Consider the following 20,038-nt stretch of genomic DNA (forward strand, 5'->3'; position numbering starts at 1 on the left):
CGGTTCACATCATTGGACGGTAATCAAGTGATTTTCTAGCATGTTTGACTTCAACACGTCTATTCACATGTTAGAATTTGTACTATGATCAGTTCATGTTGGAGCACAAGAACCTAGGCGTAGATCACAAAAGTCCAAGTTGCGAGGAGTGATGAGTCATTCATGATTATATACATGATTCTTTAAGCGGATAGCTACGACCATGTCATGGGTATCATTTTGATAGTGCTTAGTCAAATGGTTGCGACCATACCATGGGTCTTTTCATTTTGATCCTCAATATGCGAATGGTTGCACCCATGCCATGGATCTATTTCATATGATCCCTTCAGTCGGATGGTTGAGTCCATGCCAAGGATCTATGCACATGATCATTTTCTTGATGGATAGATGCATCTATACCATGGATTCATGTATTGTTATATGCCTCTCATGTTTATCAGGCATGACTATCAGATTTCAGATATGTATATGTATGTTTGAGTTGCAAGTCTTCCGATGTTGGTATTCCAATTCCTCACTCTGCCTTAAAGCATTTCAGCCATCGCTCTCAGCTCTGACTTCATGCTTTAGGGGGAATATGTTACATAGTAATTTGTCACTCCCCATTCTTGACCCCGAAGAACCCTAGTAGTGACTATGGTTTTATACTTTCACCATGAAACCTATGCTCTTACATCCCTTGAAGTTTGAAGAAAGAATTCCCCACTCCCTTCAGAGCATTTCCAGAGAATCCTTCTTAAAACCTAGTTTTTAAGGTCACCGCTCTTTCCCAGTGTCTCACCCGTGCCGATGGCAGAAGTTTACACTGTGACCCATGCCGATAAACACTATTGTTAGCTTAATACCCACACCAGTCTACTTCTGGAAAGTTTTTATAAAAGTAAACGGAGTTTCGCGTCTAGAAACTTCTAGTGGCGATGCACTGGATGTTCATTTAGTTGGATAAGGGTCGAGAACTCCATTAAAGGTTATTTCCCCTTTAAAAGTGGACCTTCCCAAGGAGATAAGACCTTCTTCCCCCTTGATTGGATCTCATTCTTATCCTCCTCTCCCTATATAAACCACTTCCTCTTACCCCTTTTGGTTAGATACACACAATATATACAAATCAACTGCAAAATTATGAAATCTTTAGCTTTTGATAGAAGAAGATTAGTCTTAGATGACAAAATACTAGTCTTTGGTAGCTAAAGTATGAGGAAAGAGAGATAGAGCTTGGATGCAATTTCATGTCAAGCTAGGGGAGGGAAGGAGTGTTGAAAAGGCATGTAGCATGACTTGGATACCGCAGAGGAGATCTCCAACATCAAGGCTTCAGTTTTATTTCTCTTTGAAGTTTATTTTAATACAACTAATGTTTTATTTCCTATATCGGGTGTAATATTACATTTGATAGCTTAAAACTCCTTGACCTTTTAAGTAGATTGAATTCGATTTTATGCCATCACATTTGTCATCATTTCTTTCATGTTTGTTTCAGGTATTTGAATGAAAGGAACGAAAGGAAGTTGGAGCAAGAAAACAAGATCAACATCAAGTGGATTAGCGCTATAAGAGGTGGGCCCTCTTATTCGATTCTAATCTAAATAAATTTACATTAGATTGTCTTATTTGCGGCTAGACCCACTCTTGGGCTAGAGGGATTGTCTCTGTCCACAGAGAGGATTTTCCTACACCACACTTCACCCTTAGACTTTAGCAAATAGATCCAAGTTTTGCTAGAGTGGTCATCAATGAAAATTACATAGTATAGATGACCTTCAAGAGACTTGTAGACATAGGACCACATACATCAGAGTGAATAAGATTTAGGAGTTCTTTTGATCTTGAAGCACTACTTCAAAATGGTTTCTTAACATTTTTTCCTAATGTATATCCATTGCAAACTCCTTCGTGATCCTCCTTTAGTTCATGGATGCCATTCACCATTTTGTTTAGAGTGGGTAAGATTTTGTAATGAAGTTTTCCAAGAATTCAATGCCAAATCTCAAATGGGCTAACTTCAATGTGAACCAAGGCTTGAGAGAGTTGTAAGTAACCTCTAGAGTCTTCCTTCATGAATCCCAATGATCTTTGCATGGTTGATGCTAGAGCCTTTATCCCATACCTTAACCTTTTCATCTATAAAATAAATTATATCTCCCTTATCTTCTAGACATGAAATAGAAAGTAAATTCTTTTGCAAACCTGGTACAAATAGAATGTTGTTGAGATGTATATTTCCTCCATTTTCCAACTCCAACAAAGTTGATCCAACTCCTCTTACAGGATAACTCTTTTCGTCTCCAAGTTCAATAGAGTAGGAATATTTTCCTCTTGATATGGTTTTTAGATGTTTGTGCTCACTTTTTATATTTATGGATGCTCCACTCTCAATTACCCATATATTTTCATCTTCAAATGTACTTGTAAATGTTGACAATAACCCTTTGTCCTTTGTAGTAGAAGTCTTTGTCATATGATTCTTGATAGATGATAGGAGATTCCAAAATGCTTTGATGCCTTGCTTGAGATGACTTGCCATCATAGAAAATTGCTTCAATGACTTCTTTAGAGATGTAGTGATATTCATCATTCCCTTAGTCAACCTTAGCTCTAATACCATGTTGAGAAATCAATAGGGCTATAATTAGGATGAATTTTCTTATACTTAATAATTGTTTGTGATGTATTTTTACTTTTTCTTGATTATTAGCTTCTTCACTTATTATTATGTTTTTTTTATCATCAAAAAGATACCAAAAACATGAAGATTAATATACACAAGAACATAGTATGTAGGTTGCAAGCCAGGGCCAAAACCTCTCCTCTTGAAAGGAAAACCCATAAATCTCCTCTCTTCTTACAGATTCTTCAAATGATGAATTCTAATACCTCTAAACAAAGACCAATACCCTTCCAAGACTAAGCTAGACCTTCTTGATGATGTGCTAATTCTACCCAAGTCAAACCTAGTCAAATCTCTTCTAACTGCAGAATTTCAACCCCCAGCTATAGAATTTTGGCCTCCACTGCAGGTCTGAAATTTTTTGCCCCTGTAACAATTGTTTCTTCCACACATGTGAGGTAAATTAGGGCTTCCAAGGCTTCGTTTCTCCTTCTCTTGGGTTTCTTCTCCTTTTATGGCTAGTAGGTGACCTAAAAGTCCTTTATTGCATCAATTTCAACCTTCTTTCTATAACATGACAATTTCGAACTTGTAGCTGCAAAACCCTAGCCTTATCTTCACACGTGGGAGAAGAGAGAGAGAGAGAGAGAATCAACCCCAAAACTTTTTCCTTCTTCCTTCTATCTTTGTTTGCTTGCCTTTCTTCTGCCACTTCTTCTCTTGGATGATGAGGAATGAGTGAGTTTCCATACGAGGTTGAATTCTCTCCTATATATAGGCTTCCAAAGAGGACGACATGCCCTAATGAGGTCGGCTTCTTAGCTACCCGGACGACTTCTTAGCTACCAAGATGACTTGGTCTTGGAGTGGTATTTTGACAATTTAAATAGAAAAATAATTCTTTTGACATGTTACAAGATGCCCAATGAGATCTTCTTCATATGACAATGACCCTATTGACTTCTTCACTCTATGAAAACCCTAGAAGCACTCAATGGGTGCTTGAACTATCAATAAAATAACCTTGAGCATGAAACCAATGCTACAAAAATAATATATATTTTTTTCTTTTTACAATATAGAAGAATCAAGAGTACATTTCATATTTATGAAGACCAAACCTAATTACATATTTCAATAGTGTCCACTAAGAAATTCTATGTGGGGTCCTAACTCTAGGTCAATGATACCCCCTACCTCCATTTCATTGAATGATGCCTTGTGAGGCCATCACCTCCCTTAGACTCTTGATTTTCATTATGTATGGTTATTACTTTTCATTGAATTATATTATCTCATTTGAAATAAACACAATGAAGATTTGGTTAATGATAAATAGACTTCTCACACATTCTCATGGTTTAATGGTGCCCTTGCATGTTTTAATTTATCCTTGCATTTTATTGTGCAATAAAAAAATATTCACGTCAAAATTGAACACTTGTAACAGCGATTGGAGCTTTGGAGAGGAGCCCCCTTGTGCCATGCACCAGGAGCCACTTGGATTATCTCATCACCCATCAAAACAATCTCACCAAGGTGAAAGTGTGTTTTCCACTGCATAGGGAAGCAGATTCATAAGCATGGGGAGCAAGAGAATCATAAGCCTCCTACTTCAACTAACAATGATAAACAATTTATTACCTTGGACTTGGCCATATTAGAGAATCCCAAATGTGCATTATTATAGTAGGACAAATTGACCATTTAAAAATATTCTAAAATGTAAAAATGATATTTAAATGTAAATTAGAGTTATAAGAAGTTTCTTGCAAGAAATACAAAACTATAAACACTTGGAAGTTTTCATTCAAGGAATTTAACTTGTGAATATCTAATCAAAGGAACCATTTTAGTGGAAAGTGCTTGTCTTTTGGCTCTCTCTTCCTTACATGGGGAAGTGATTGCACAAATATTTCAACCTTGTTTTTCAATAAAAATTATTTCATAAGCTTGAGTGGAGTTAGTTTGAGACAAAGAATGTGACACTAGAATATTTTTAGTTGAAGCAACACTTATCCTATTAATAAATCTAGGGGCAGCTAGATTAGGTGATTTCTCTTATTTTGATGACTTCTTGTGAGGTACTTTTACTTAACATGATTATATTCTTCTTTCACTTGATTATTATTATTATTCTCTTCATCAAGCAGCTACCAAACCATAAAGAAAAATAAGACAAAGGACACAACATATAGGTGATCAGTCAAGCCAAAACCTCTCCAAATGAGAGGAAAACCCACAAGAATTCTTCTCTTCTTATAGAAGCTTCAATTGACGAATTCCAAGACATATGACCCTTGACCAAGACCCTCCAAGACCAAGTAAAACCTTTATTCCTTGACAAGATTTCTTTCCAACGCCTTTTGCAATTTCGACCTCCCAGTAGATTCTTCTGCAACTTCTACTTGCCCAGTAAACTCTTCTACAACTTTGACCTGCCCAGCAAATTCTTTTGGAACTTAGACCTACCCAGCGAATTCTTCTAGAACTTCGACCTACACAACAAATTCTTTTGTAACTTTGACCCAATAGTTTCTTCTTAGCACTTCGACTTTCCCAACAACTTTCGAACACTTGGACTTCCCGAAACTTCGACTTGTCCAATAGCTTTCCAACTCCTCGACTTGTCCAATAGCTTTCCAGCACTTTGATTTTCCCAACAACTGTAGAAACCCTAGCACGAGAGAGAGAGAGAGAGACCCAAAATTTTGATCTTGTTCTTCTTCTTCTTTTTCATCCTTTTCTAACTACTTTTGTTTAGGAGATCGAACTCGCTTGAGTGTGTGTCCAAATGAGGTCAAGTTCCTTCTTATTTATAGGCTTTTGAGGGGTATGAATTTCTATCTTTAGGCCGACTTGTCCCTTCATGTAGCCTGACTTGATATTTGCACCATGATGAGTTCTTGGAGGGTCTTTTGACTTTCTTTTGACTCAAATAAATTTTCTTTACAATATGTAACATGCCCAAAAGGGTCTTTCATACATGACAATGAATCAACTCAATGGCAATCCCTAGAAGCACTCAATGGGTGCTTGGACTACAAATAAATTTCCCTTGAGAATGAAACCCATGCCTCAAGTATAATAATAATAAAATTATTTTTCTCTTTTCATTAAATACACAAAATCATGATTACATATGTCATTATGAAGACCGAACCTAATTACATATTTCAATATACCCTACAGGACCAATTTTGGCTAGTATCTATGCACGATATCCTAGAATAACTATAGGATGAAAAGGAAATAGAAGTATATTCATCCCCACTTTCGGGTCTAAGGATCTTTATCTTTCTTTCAGTTAGGGTTTCTACTTCAGATCTAAATTCTTTTAATTTTTCAAATACTTCAGCCTTTTCCTTGAGAAGATAGAGCCATTTCTTTCTAGAGTTATCATAAATGAAGGTCACATAGTATAGGTGGCCTCCAAGATATTTAACAGACATAGATACACATACATCGGAACGAATGAGGCCTAGAATTTCTTTAGACCGTGTATCATTGCTTGTAAAAGGTTTCCTAGTATTTTTTCCCAAAGCACAACCCTTTCAAACTCCTTCATGGTCCTCTTTAATGTTGGGGATGCCCTTCACCATTTGACTTAGAGAGCGTATTATCTTGTAGTGAATATGTCCATATCTTTTATGTCAAATTTCAATGGGACAAATTTCCATATGAACAAGGGCTTGAGGAGATGGTTTTATGACTCTATATAATCTTCCTTCACGAATCCCAATAACCCTGGCCTTATCAAAACTAGAATCATTTCCCCAAATAAGAATTTACCATCTACAAAAGCAACCCTATCTCCTTTACCCTCTAAACAAGGAATGGAAAGTAAATTATTTTTCAAACCTAGGACATAGAGGATGTTATTAAGAAGTAGTTTTCCTCCACCTTCTAGCTTCAAAGATTTAGATCCAAGGCCTTTTACTTCATAATTATTGTTGTCTACAAGATCCATTGAATGGGATGATGATCCTCTTGATAATGTATGTAATTGTCCACTTTCTCCTGTCATGTGTTCTGAGGCTTCACTATCAATAATCCATGCATTGGCATCATCAAGTGTACCTATAAGTTCAGCCAAGAATCCTCCACTTTTGACAATCCTAGATAGATTGTAGATGATCCTTCCAACAAAGCTTCCTACAACTTTCAAGAGATTGAGTCCCATCTTCAAATAGCTTGCCATGAAGAGAGTTATCATTTCTATCAAGATTTCTTTCATCTCTTCAAATGATATCCAACAAAGTGATCTCAAATAGTCCTTCTTTCACCTTAGCTCTAATACCATGTTGAGAAATAAATGCATGAAGATATTGTTGATAAATATATAGGGCTACAATTATGATGATTTTTCTTAAATTTGATAACTGCTTGTGATGTATTTTTACTTTTCTTAATTATTAGTGTCTTCTCTTATTATTATGTTGTTCTTATCATCAAACAACTACAAAAAAAAATAAGATCAACATAACACAAGAACACAGGATGTAGGTTGCAAGCCAGGGCCAAAATCTTTCCACTCGAGAGGAAAAACCAACAAATCTCTTCTCTTCTTATAGATTTTTCAAATGATGAATTCCAATGCCTCTAGACCAAGACCAATACCCTTCCAAGACCAAGTTATACTTTCTTGATGATGTTCTCCTTCTATCCAATTCAAACCCAGTCAAATCTCTTCCAACTATACAACTTCGACCCCCGGCTACAAAATTTTGGCCTCCACTGCAGATCTAAAATTTTCAACCCCTATAACATTTATTGCTTCCACATGTGTGAGCAATTATAGGGTTTCCAAAGCTTCATTTGACCTTCACTTGGGTTGATTCTCCTTATAGGTCTTTTAGGTGACCTAATAGTCCTTTCTTCGACCTTCTTTCTACAATTTCCTCAATTTCGAGCTTGCAACATCAAAACCCTAGCCTTCCTTCTTTTCACGTGTGAGATAGAGACAGAGAAATAACACAAACATTTGTCCTTTGTCCTTATTCCTTCTTCACTAGCATTTGTTTGTGTCTCCTTCACTTATATGATGATAAGTGAGTGAGTATCCATAGGAGGCTGTGCTCCCTCCTATATATAGGCTTCCAACGAGGACGATATGCCCTGATGAGTTTTTAGAAGGTAGTTCGACACTTTTAAATACAAAAATAATTCTTTTGTCATGTTACAATGTGTCCAATGCAGTCTTCTTCATATGAAAATGACTCTATTCACTTCTTGACCCTAGGAAAAACCCTAGAAGCACTCAATGGGTGCTTGACCTTTAAATAAAATTACCTTGAGCATAAAACCCATGCTACGAAATAACAATAATAATTTTCTTTCATTTTACAATATACAAGAATCAATAGTACATTTCATATCTTATGAAGATCGAACCTAGTTACACATTTCAACACTCCCTCTTAACTATGGAGGTACTCATAATGGTACATGGACATTCTCAAGCTGAATAGATCTCATAAGAAGATTCGGATTGGTAAGCCATCTCATAAACTATAATTTCATCTTATCTCTTTGCATCATTTCAACCAACATTGTCACATTGAAACGCCTTGACTAACAGTTCTATCTCTCCACAAGATCAAAGCACGTGTTGGTGAGACCAATGACTAATAGATACCATCGTCATTGTCTTTCAAGGTACATACCCCACTCGGGTTTTCATAGGGTATGTCCTTTTAGGACAATTCCTATCTTGGAATGACACATCCTCAAGGAAATTCCTCCTCGACTACTCTTACCTCTTGGATTCCCTACCTCATCCTCAAAAAGTATCGAAAACCAAATGCTTACTTAATCCTCCATTCTTTCTTCACAAAGTGAATACAAGAATGATGTGTTTATCTCTCCTTCTCAACTAGGCAAGATATATCAACCAATCCAATCTTGTGTCTCAAATACACAAGCTTCTTACTAGGAAGAGGTTTTGTCAAAATGTAAGCTACTTGTTCATCGGTGGAGATATACATTAGTTGCAATGCTCCATATTGCACCAGCTTTCATATGTAATGATACTTGTTATTTATGTGCTTTGTCTTTCCATGGAACATTGGATCTTCAGACAACCTTATACAACTGGTGTTATCACAGTGTATCACTGTAGCGTCCTTTGATCCTTCAAACAAGTAGGAAAGTAGCTTCCTCAACCAAACACCTTCTCTGCTTACTTCATAGGTTGTAATGTATTTAGCCATAGCACTATTCAAAGCAAATGATTCTTGCTTTCTACTCATCCAAGATATCATGGAGGATCCCAAACTAAAACATCCTCTAGTAGTGGTTCTCTCATCCATCTCACCACCTCCCCAGTCATAATTTGTCTATATAATCAATTGGACATCATTCTTTCTATCATACTTCAAGAAGTAGTGGATTGTTTCTCACAGATATCTCAGTATATGCTTGGATGTTATCCAATGGTCATGCTTAGGCTCTACCTAGAACTCACTGTGAATATTCACTGCAAAAACAAATATTTGTTCGAGTATTCACCAAATATATTAATGAGACATATAATTTTCTATACTTTGTCAAATCCATGGGGTTTGAATTGGAACTTCTTAGCCTCTTCAAATTTGTGACCATCAAGGTTGTCATATATTTGAAATTCATCATGTGAAACCTTTTCATCATCTCAATCACATATATTCTTTGACCTAGATATATTTCATCAAGTCCTTGTCATACTTCCAACCCCAAATAATAGTGTATCAACCCTAGATCCTTCATATCAAATTATGCTACCAATTTATTTTTTCACTCTTGAATATGACCTTCCACATTGGTGATGAGAAGGTCATCCACATATAAAAGAATGATTATGAACCCATCCTTCACAACCTTGATATAAATATTTGGATCAGCAAAACTCTTCTAGACACCCAATCTTTGCATATTTGTGTCCATCCTTGCATACTAAGCCCTTTGTGCTTTCTTAAGGCCATAAAGTGCCTTCTTTAGCCTACAGACATGAGTCTCTCTATCATTCACTTCAAATCCCAAGGGTTGTTCTATACAGACTTCTTTATCGATAGTACAATTCAAAAATGTTGTCTTGACATCCGTTTGATAGATGTTCCATCCCATCAATGTTGCCAAAGATACCAACGACCATATAGTTGTATACCTATTTGTTGGTGAATATGTATCTTCATAAGAGATGCCTTCTTGTTGGGAAAAACACCTAGACACAAATATTGTCTTATATTTATCTATACTTCCATTTGCTGCATTTTTAATCTTGTAGAGCCACTTGGAAGTTACCACAGATTTGACTTCAGGCCTAGGAACGATTTCCCAAACTCCATTCTCCATTATTGATTGATATTCTTCATTCATAGTGTTGTCACACAAAATGTCTAGGCACTGTGACAACGACTCAGATCGGGGGCTGTCACCCTGATCCCCAATCTCTTCGTTTAAGTTGTCTCCCTACAACAGGCTAAGGGGGGTAGACCCTATGGAAAAGTGGAATGAAGAAGAACTAGTTGGGAACCAACCAGTTCGAGAGACACAGTGAAGCAATCAAGTACTTGATTAAGATTTAGCAAGACTTATAGGATTTGATTAGATTTTAAATGATTGATACCAATGCCTTATGGAGTCAATGATCTTGCTAGGGAAATTAAGACCAAGTAATCGATTAGCAACTGTTGCTTAGATGAATGACTATTTTATATGAAATGCAGATCCTAAAACTAATGTGAGATGCAAGAATCTTGGTTAATTTTAGTTAAATTCCTATTTAAATGTGAACCCTTCAATCCTTTCTGTGTTGAGCCTGATTTCGTAGTAATTGGCAAAGAGAAGATCAGGATAAGCACACTAAGGTGTGATTAATGATACTTCTCCTGAAATTCTAACATACCCGACGCCTTCGGCGTTGCAGAGAACTGTGACTCTGACGACTGCAAGGTCATCGTTTTAAGTATTATTAAAACAGGTTTCTCAAGAAAAGACGGATGTAGATCTATCTGTCTATCGACCAAACCAACCTTGTGCTTGGAAGTAAATTTTATCTATGCAAAGTTAACTTATATGCAAATGCACCGGAAGATGAGATGAAGTTAGACTCGAGAATGGAAAAACACTTATGCTGCAAAAGTCCTCAATTACCGAAATGAAATGCTCGCCATTTTTTAGATGAAGACTTAGAAAACAAACTCTTGAAGATACTATAGTTAAAACACCAGCTTATTTCAAATCTTCTTGATACAATTTAGCTCAAAGAGAACAAAAACAACTTTGCAATTCGATATCAATGTCAACAGATGCTCAAAAAGATACTCAGTTTATGAAACAAAGGATATGCATTTTATCACAATTCCATGACAGAGTACTTAATTTTCAGAAATTAATTCTAGGATAACAGCAATATTACAATGAAAACAGTGAGCTATCAATGATATCTTTATGCCAAAAATTTACCGAAATTTTTCCAAACTTGCCCACAGGAATTATAAAAAAAATTCAGCCTGTTGTGATGTGATTTCCAGAATTATATCAGATCTAATATATTTATTACAGCCAACAATTAAAACATAAAATAATCCCAATGATGAATTCCCAACTCAAGAAATTAATTCCTTAATGTATTAGACAACTTAGGAACTAATTTTAGGCTAACCCACATGAAATTTTTCCAATGTTATATTTCAGACTTCAGAAACAGAATTATTCAAAGATAACAGTGACCCAAAATGTAGATCTAGGCCAAATTCTTGATACACATCAAACATAAATAACTTATTAATGTATTTAGCAATTTTTTAGTTAATTTCAAACCACTTAGATGTGTTTTTCACCACTATTAGAAAGTTATATGGCTGTTGTAGCAAACAATGAGGAAAAATATGGTTCAGAGATCTAACCCTTAGGCCCTAGGCCTTGAAGATCTCTTGCTCAAGTTGCCAAAAAAAATTCAATATCTGAAACACAATTTTTTACCAGATTTTCTGCAAAAAACTACCAATGATTAGCTTCAAAAAATCAATTATTCAAATAAGAAATAGAGCAAGGGAATCTAGGGCCAATGAGAGCTAGCACTAGGCCCAATAGAACTAGCGTTGGGCTAGGAGAAGGAAGATCTGGGCTTAGGAGCCCCAAAACTTGAAACCCTTGTTCTGAAAAAATTATTTTTCTTTAGATCTTCAAATTTATTGCAAAATATTTAATGGTTGGCCTTGTAAAAAGATTTGGGATAAGATATTGCCCTCCAGGGCCTAGACCTATCTCAAAACCCCAGATCTGCTTGAAAAATCTCAGATCTGAAGATTTACTTGGTTGATTTCTCAGATCTATTCCTGCAAACAATATTTGGGCCCAGATCTTGCCCTCCGGGGTCTAGATCTAGCTCAGATCTGAAGATTTACTTGGGTGATTTCTCAGATCTATTCTTGCAAACAATCTTTGAGCCCAGATCTTGCCCTCTAGGGTCTAAATCTAGCTCAGATCTGAAAATTTTCTTGGTTGATTTCTCAGATCTATTTCTGCACAAGTGAAAAGAGAAAAACCCAATACCCAATATGTACAAAAATAGAGAAAATCCCAAAAACCCAAGTGTTAAAATTCAAAATTATGTTACAAAATTTCAGATCTACACAAGTAAATAACATATCTATACAAATAATTTACAGATCTATACAAATAATTTACAGATCTATCAGATCTGAGGAGTATGAGTCCAACTCCGCTCCCAGATCTGATAATCTAAGGCTCTTAATAGCCAGATCTATCAAAATTTCCACAAAATATTTAAAAAAATTTGAAATTTTAGAGAGGTACTAGCCCAAAAACACCCTGCAGAAAAAAAGATTATCGTTAGTTAAATCTTGTGGCTTATATGAAGTAGGCTCATAAAAAAATATGTGTTGAGAGTTGGTTGGTCCAACCGAAGACTATCCCTAAACGCTCAATGAAAACTTGAGAGATCTTTTGCAAACACTAGATCAACCATAAGTAGAGAAATAGAACAACAATAAAATTCTGAAGAAATAGAGATACCTGCTACTTCAATCAAAATTAAAAATGTTACCCTAGATCCAACAAATTGAATATGATACCTGTATTCAGATTATTCTAAGAGAGCTATTGATTGATAGTTTTCACATAATATTGAGCAGAAATTAAGACAATGTTACCATAAATTCATGAAGAGGAACACTACAACACGTTAAAACTCCAAAGGCTTTTGCATTAATTCAAAAAAAGTATACAAGAGAGATTGAGAGCTTAGTACACGATCAAAAGATCGGATGACTTCAACTGACAAATGACTTCCTATTTAAAGATAAATCCTCGAACGGCTAGTTCGAGTGATCCTCTATTATGAAACCAGCTCAAGAAAAGATAGAAAAGATAGATCAACGCCTTAGAATTCAGCCTCTTCGAGGGGGCAACCTCCTTTACATTACATAAATGAACAATTCTTGGATGATACAAATGACAAAACCTCCTTTCTATATATAGGAGTCTAAGGAGTCACAATATAATCCAGCCGACCTAACAATAATAATATAAAGCCACAAAAATAACAATAGAGGGATTCTATGGGGCACAGAAATAACAATATGGGGGTAATAGGGGCACAACAATATAAATAAGGGGTATAACTACAATAGTAATGGGGTAATCACTAGTATTATAGGGACCCAACATGCCCCTCTCCTTCAAAAAAGTGTTGTCCTCAACGCTTGAGTAGTTCTGGATACTTCTGCATAAAATTCTCATCCTCCCATGTGGAATCTTCAGCGGATAAGTTCTTCCACTTGATAAGATACTCTGAAATTGATCGATTTCGTAGCTGTCGAGTTCTTGTTTCTGTGACTGCTTCCGGTTCCAATATAATTTTTCCTTCCTCGTCAAGTTCTGGCAATATTGTTTGAATTGGGAGCTTGTCACCTATAACCTTCTTTAAACATGAAACATGGAAAACTGGGTGCAATCGAGAAGCTGCAGGAAGCTCCAATTTGTATGCCATAGTACCAATCTTTTGCAACACCTTGTACGGACCATAATACTTTGGTGATAATTTATTATCCTTCTTAGCTTGCTTTAGGGACATTTGCTTATATGGTTGTAGCCGTAGGAATACCCAATCACCTACATCAAAACTTCTTTCACTGCGATGTTGATCTGCCTGTTGTTTCATTCTATTTTGTGCCAACACGAGGTTATCCTTTAAGAGTTGGAGGACTTGTTGTTGATGTTCGATGTGATGTTCCACTGCCTGAACCTTAGAATTTTCTCTTAAATATGATGTGATGGATGGTGGTTGATACCCATAAAGTGCCATAAATGGGGTCATTTTTGTTGCTGTATGGAAGGAAGTGTTATACCACCATTCAGCCAGAGGCAACCATTTGACCCATTGTGTCTGTTTATCAGATACAAAGCAACGAAGATATCCTTCCAAACATTTGTTTACTATCTCAGTTTGCCCATCAGATTGAGGATGATAAGATGAGCTATGAGCTAACTGAGTACCAAGACAAGAAAATAATTCTGTCCAAAAATTTCCAGTGAAAATGGGATCTCTGTCACTTACAATAATCTTTGGGTTTCCATGTAGCTTTTGAACTGTTTCCATAAATGCAGTAGAAACTGTACTGGCTTTAAATGGATGTGATAATGCACAAAAGTGTGCATACTTGGTAAGTCTGTCAACTACCACCATGATGACACTCTTTCCCTCAGACTTGGGTAAACCTGTGATAAAATCCATTGAAACCTCCTCCCAACGTTGGCTTGGAATGGATAAAGGTTGTAATAGACCCGGTGTCTTAATTGTTTCAACTTTATTTTGCTGGCAAACCAAACATTCCGCCACAAACTTTTGAATATCTGATTTAAGGCCATCCCAAAAAAATTCCTTCTTAACCCTGTGGTAAGTTTTTAAAAATCCTGAGTGCCCTCCTAAGGGAGAAGTGTGCAATTCCATAAGAATCTTTTGTTTTAGCTGGGAATTCTTACAGAGGTATAAGCGATCTTTGTACCATAACGAATCATTTTTCCAGCTAAATGTATCAGAAGTACTGGAATCTTGTTGTAGCTTTCGAATAAGTGCCCACACTTCTTCGTCATTCTTCCATTCCTCCCTTGCTTCGTTTATCCAATCTGGTTGGATAATAGAAATGGCACACAACAATGCTTCCACATCCTCATCCTTTCTTGAGAGTGCATCTGCCACCACATTTTGCTTCCCTTTTTTGTAGATGATTTCAAAGTCATAACCCAACATCTTTGTGACCCACTTTTGTTGCTCTTCAGAGGATAATCTTTGTTCTAAAAAGTATTTAAGGCTATCATGATCCGTTTTTACCTTGAAGTGTCTTCCCATTAGGTAGGGTCGCCATTTCTTAAGTGCATGGAGTATTGCCAACATTTCCTTCTCATAAATAGCTTTGCTTAAAAACTTTCCCTTGATTGGACGACTTTCAAAAGCAATGGGTCTTTCATCTTGCATTAGAACAGCACCAATTCCATTTCCTGAAGCATCACATTCCACAATAAAGGTTTTTGTGAAGTCCGGTGTAGCTAAGACCGGTGCTTGGCACATTGCCTCTTTAAGATGTTCAAAGGCCTTTGTTGCTTCCGGAGTCCATGAAAATGAATCTTTCTTCAATAATGTTGTTAGAGGTGCTGCTATTCTCCCATAATTCTTAACAAACTTGCAATAATACCCTGTCAACCCAAGAAATCCTCGCAGATGCTTTATGGATGTGGGGATTTTCCATTCCTTAATGGCTTTAATTTTGCTAGGGTCTAGCTTAACTCCTTCATGAGATACAATATGACCCAAATATTCCACCTCCTGGACTCCAAAGAAACATTTGGATCTTTTTGCATATAATTGTTTCTCCTCCAATAGTTGTAGCACCCTGTCAACATGTTCAACATGATCCTTCCAAGACTTGTTGTAGATTAGTATATCATCAAAAAATACTAACACAAATTTTCTAAGGAAATTCATCAGATCTTGAAATGTTGAAGGTGCATTGGTAAGGCCAAACATCCAACTTGGTGAAGTAAATTGATCCATGCAATTCATCCAGTAATTCATCAATAACAGGAATGGGGAACTTATCTTTAATAGTGAGCTTGTTGAGCTCCCTATAATCCGGACACATGCGCCATGATCCATCCTTCTTGTGCACCAATACTACTGGAGCTGAGAAAGAACTTTGACTCGGTTGAATTATACCAGCCTCTAGCATTTCTGCAACCATACGTTCAATTTCACTTTTTTGGACATAGGGATATCTGTACGGCCTGATGTTTGGAGGAACACTTCCTGGAATCAGATGAATAGCATGATCATGATCACGCATAGGTGGGAGACCTTTTGGAGTCTCAAATACCTTGGAATGATTGTCCAGGACTTTTTGGAGATCTGGAGAAATAGATGATTCCAATGTGGAAACATCTAGCGAACATAATTGTGCAATTACACCTCTTTGCTCCTTTTTTAGAAGCTTTGTCATGCCATTAGAGCTGATTATCTTTCCTGGTTTCCCTGCAATACCCCTTAATTCAACTTCCTTTCCTTCCGTAGAAAATTTGATGAAAAGTTCTTGAAAATTAAAAGCTATTGTACCCAAGGATTGTAGCCATTGGACTCCTAGTACAACATCAGCACCTCCCATTGGAATGGAAAGCATTGGGCTAGTCAATACATATTCTCCCATGGATAGCTTGATATTATGGCACTTTCCAGAGCAATTTATTGTTCCTCCATTTGCAATCATCACTTGACACTCTGGTGCTGGATATAGGAAGCAATTCAATTCTTTTGCTACCCTACAATGAATAAAATTGTGGGTGCTTCCTGAATCAATCAACACTATTACCTTTTTCTTCTTGATTTGTCCTTCTATCTTGATGGTTTGAGGAGTGGTAATTCCCGCCAATGCATTACAAGATATGGTCGGATTTATTTGTTCTTCATCTAGGCTTTGTTCCTGGAGTATATCTTCTTCTTTTGACCTTTCTTGCTCCTTTTCTTCTTCCTCTTCACAATCTATGTAGAATAATTTCTTCTCAGCACACTTATGACCTTTAGTGTATTTGCTATCACAACTGTAACAAAGCCCTTTTGCTCTTTTTTCTTCCAATTGTTGTGGTGTCAACCTTATAGGTTGTGGAAGACTAGGGGCAACAACACTTCCGTCTTTATAGTTGTGAGTGGTATGCTTCCTGGTTGCCATAATTTTGCTTTCCATTTTTCTTGCTAACCTGAATGCCTTCTCTAATGAATCAGGTTCCCAAAGGCGAACATCATGTTGGATATTATCCTTTAAAGACCCTATGAACACATCAATCCTATGCTCCTCTGGAATATCTTTTACCCTTATGTTCAATTTTTGGAACTCCTCAATGTGCTCCATTACTGAACCCTTTTGTTTGAGACTTATCAATTGGCTAAAAAAAGTGTTGCTTTTTGTATCTTCATAATGTGCTATCAATTCTTCCGTAAAAATTGCCCAAGTGATAAATTGTTTACGAGAGCAAAGCCATTGATACCATACAAACTGATTTGGTTCCAAATATACAGTTGCCATACGTACCTTTTGTGTGTTTTGCACATTATTGAGATCGAAGAATTGCTCCATCTGTAATATCCATGTGGCGGGATCCTTGCCATCAAACTTCCTCATATCGATTTTTGGAATATGGTGATTCTTCGATCCAACATTAGCGTCTATGGAATCATGATTAACATTTCTTTTGTTCTCATCATGAGTTTCCTTTACTACCTTTTCACCATTAGTGACCCTTTCTTGTAGCAACTTCTTCAATTCTTCCATGTTTGTCTTCAAATCTATCTTCAAATCTGCCATGTCTCTCTTCAAATCTGTCTTCGAATCATCCATCTTAGCTTCCATGCCCTTTATCTTAGATTCCACGCCATTTATCTTAGATTCCACGCCACTTATCTTAGCTTCTGTTAGCTTTTGTGAGCGTGACATTTGTTGCACTTGTTCTTGTAATTTTGATATATCATGTAGCATTTCTTCCTCTTCTTCATGAGTCATGCTAGAGCTTTCAGGTTCCTTACTAGGTGTTTGCATTTTCTTTCCTCGGGGCATCAGTTACCGATAATAATGCTTTACTATGCCCTTTGAATTCTGTTAAACCAAGCTTACACAAAAATTTAAAAAAAAAACTACACACCTTTTTTCACTTTATAGAAGCCTGATATAATTTCAGATCATCCAGTTCTGAAATTGGTACCTGTAGTAGCCTTCTGCGTCCTCTTTCCAATGCCACAAGTCTGAGCCAAATTGGATTCTCCAAGGAAGAGTTATGTGAAATCTCCCACAGTGACTTGCTTTTAGACTGGTTCAGTAGAGCGAACTTGTACGACGTGCCACGAGTCACTGTTTCAACCTTTGAATCTGAAACATACACACAAGAAACTACAGTCCGTCCTCTTTCTGTACCTTCTTACGAAATTTCAATCCGATCCCCAGAGAGAAAGTTATGACGATTTTCCCCAGGTCACCTGTTTTGAATGTAATTCAGGAGTCTGCAAAAAGACCAACTTCCTCAGATCATATCTCCGCAAATATCACTTGAAAAGCTCTGAAATTCGGACCCAAGGTTCAAAGTGATTTCTTCTCAAATGGGTTTTTTTTGCGACTTCTGAAACGTCACAAAAAAAATTTATAGCAAAAATTCCACGATGACCTGTTTGGAGCAGCGAAACCCTAGAATCCAAAGCTCTGATACCAAATGTTATGAAACCAGCTCAAGAAAAGATAGAAAAGATAGATCAACGCCTTAGAATTCAGCCTCTTCGAGGGGGAAACCTCCTTTACATTACATAAATGAACAATTCTTGGATGATACAAATGACAAAACCTCCTTTCTATATATAGGAGTCTAAGGAGTCACAATATAATCCAGCCGACCTAACAATAATAATATAAAGCCACAAAAATAACAATAGAGGGATTCTATGGGGCACAAAAATAACAATATGGGGGTAATAGGGGCACAACAATATAAATAAGGGGTATAACTACAATAGTAATGGGGTAATCACTAGTATTATAGGGACCCAACATCCTCATCAAAGCAATCTCGACTGTTGATGAGGATTAAAATTTATTTTAATCTCATCCGTCGAAACCTTAAATTATTGAGGAAATTCGAATTTTTCAATTAAATGAATTTTAATTAATTCAAAAATTAAATTTTTGAATTAATTTTCTCAAATTTTTGACTTTGACTTAACCCCAGGGACCAAAGGCTTAAAATTTATGTTGACACCTAATCTTCATGATTGGGAATTTTATGTAAATAAATAAATTGGGAAGGTGAACAGTCATCGAGAGATGAACTGAACAATCACTCCCTATTGTATATAACAATGGGTTACCTATGGAATAATATATGAATCAGTTGTTTGTTTTGTGGAGTTACGGCCTGGACTGACATGGTATCAGAGCCAGCTCCTTGTTTACCCTTTATGTCTTTGTAACTCCTAATCTGCTCCATTGCTCTTTCTATAACTCTATCTACCTACCTACGTTTTGTCTCTACATTGCCCTGACATATTCTATTTATGATTTCTTGCGCCCTATTCATTTGAATACACTCAGAATCCAAAATCGTTCCATATTCATGCGCCACTGGGCCCTCTCCATTAATGCATCTGTCATCTGTATTAGCGCCTCTGTCCATTAACGCATCTGTCATCTGTATTAATGCCTCTGTCCATTAATGCATCTGTCATCTGTATTAATGCCTCTGTAGTAATATCATCTGGTTTTCTCATCCAAATAGACTTTTGTTTTTTCACAAGACTCCATTTGTTCGGCACGCATTCGTTCGGCGTAGATCTGTTCTGCCGTGGAGCTACTTGTTAGCATGCGCATGCCTCACTTGAGTATCTTCACTCGGCAATCCTTGATTCACGGTGGTCTCTACCTGGTATCGAAGCGTGGTGGTCTCTGTCCCATATATAACTGTTCATATATGTAAATGAGTGTGAAAAGTTGTCCAGACGTGCGTTATTTACCAAATTCAATCTTGTAGCTTTAATTGCAAAAAAAAATTGATAGATCTTTTGGAGTTGAGGTGAATTCACATTCGGACTTGTGAGCTGAGTATAGCTTTTTGAGACTTTGAAACTAAACTCGTGGAGATCAGAAGCACGAACCCGAGCAGGGATATTCTAGTTTTTGTTTTTGTGTGATCAATTCTTTCCTTTGTCTCTGACTACGTAAAGTTCTGGCACCATGCATAGAGTATTCATGAGATTCAAGTAGATCTTTGGGTAGTAAACATTTACATCTTGCAGACAGAATTGATAATAGACGGGTGCATTATGTCAGCATTGTATTGAGCTATCATTATTTTCTTAGGCAAATCCAGACAGAATAAAAGTTATGAACTGGCCTTTGT

The sequence above is a fragment of the Pinus tabuliformis genome, chromosome 9 (genome assembly GCF_031772625.1).
Source record: "Pinus tabuliformis cultivar Carrire ecotype Pingquan chromosome 9, CPIR1, whole genome shotgun sequence".
Classification (NCBI taxonomy): domain Eukaryota; kingdom Viridiplantae; phylum Streptophyta; class Pinopsida; order Pinales; family Pinaceae; genus Pinus; species Pinus tabuliformis.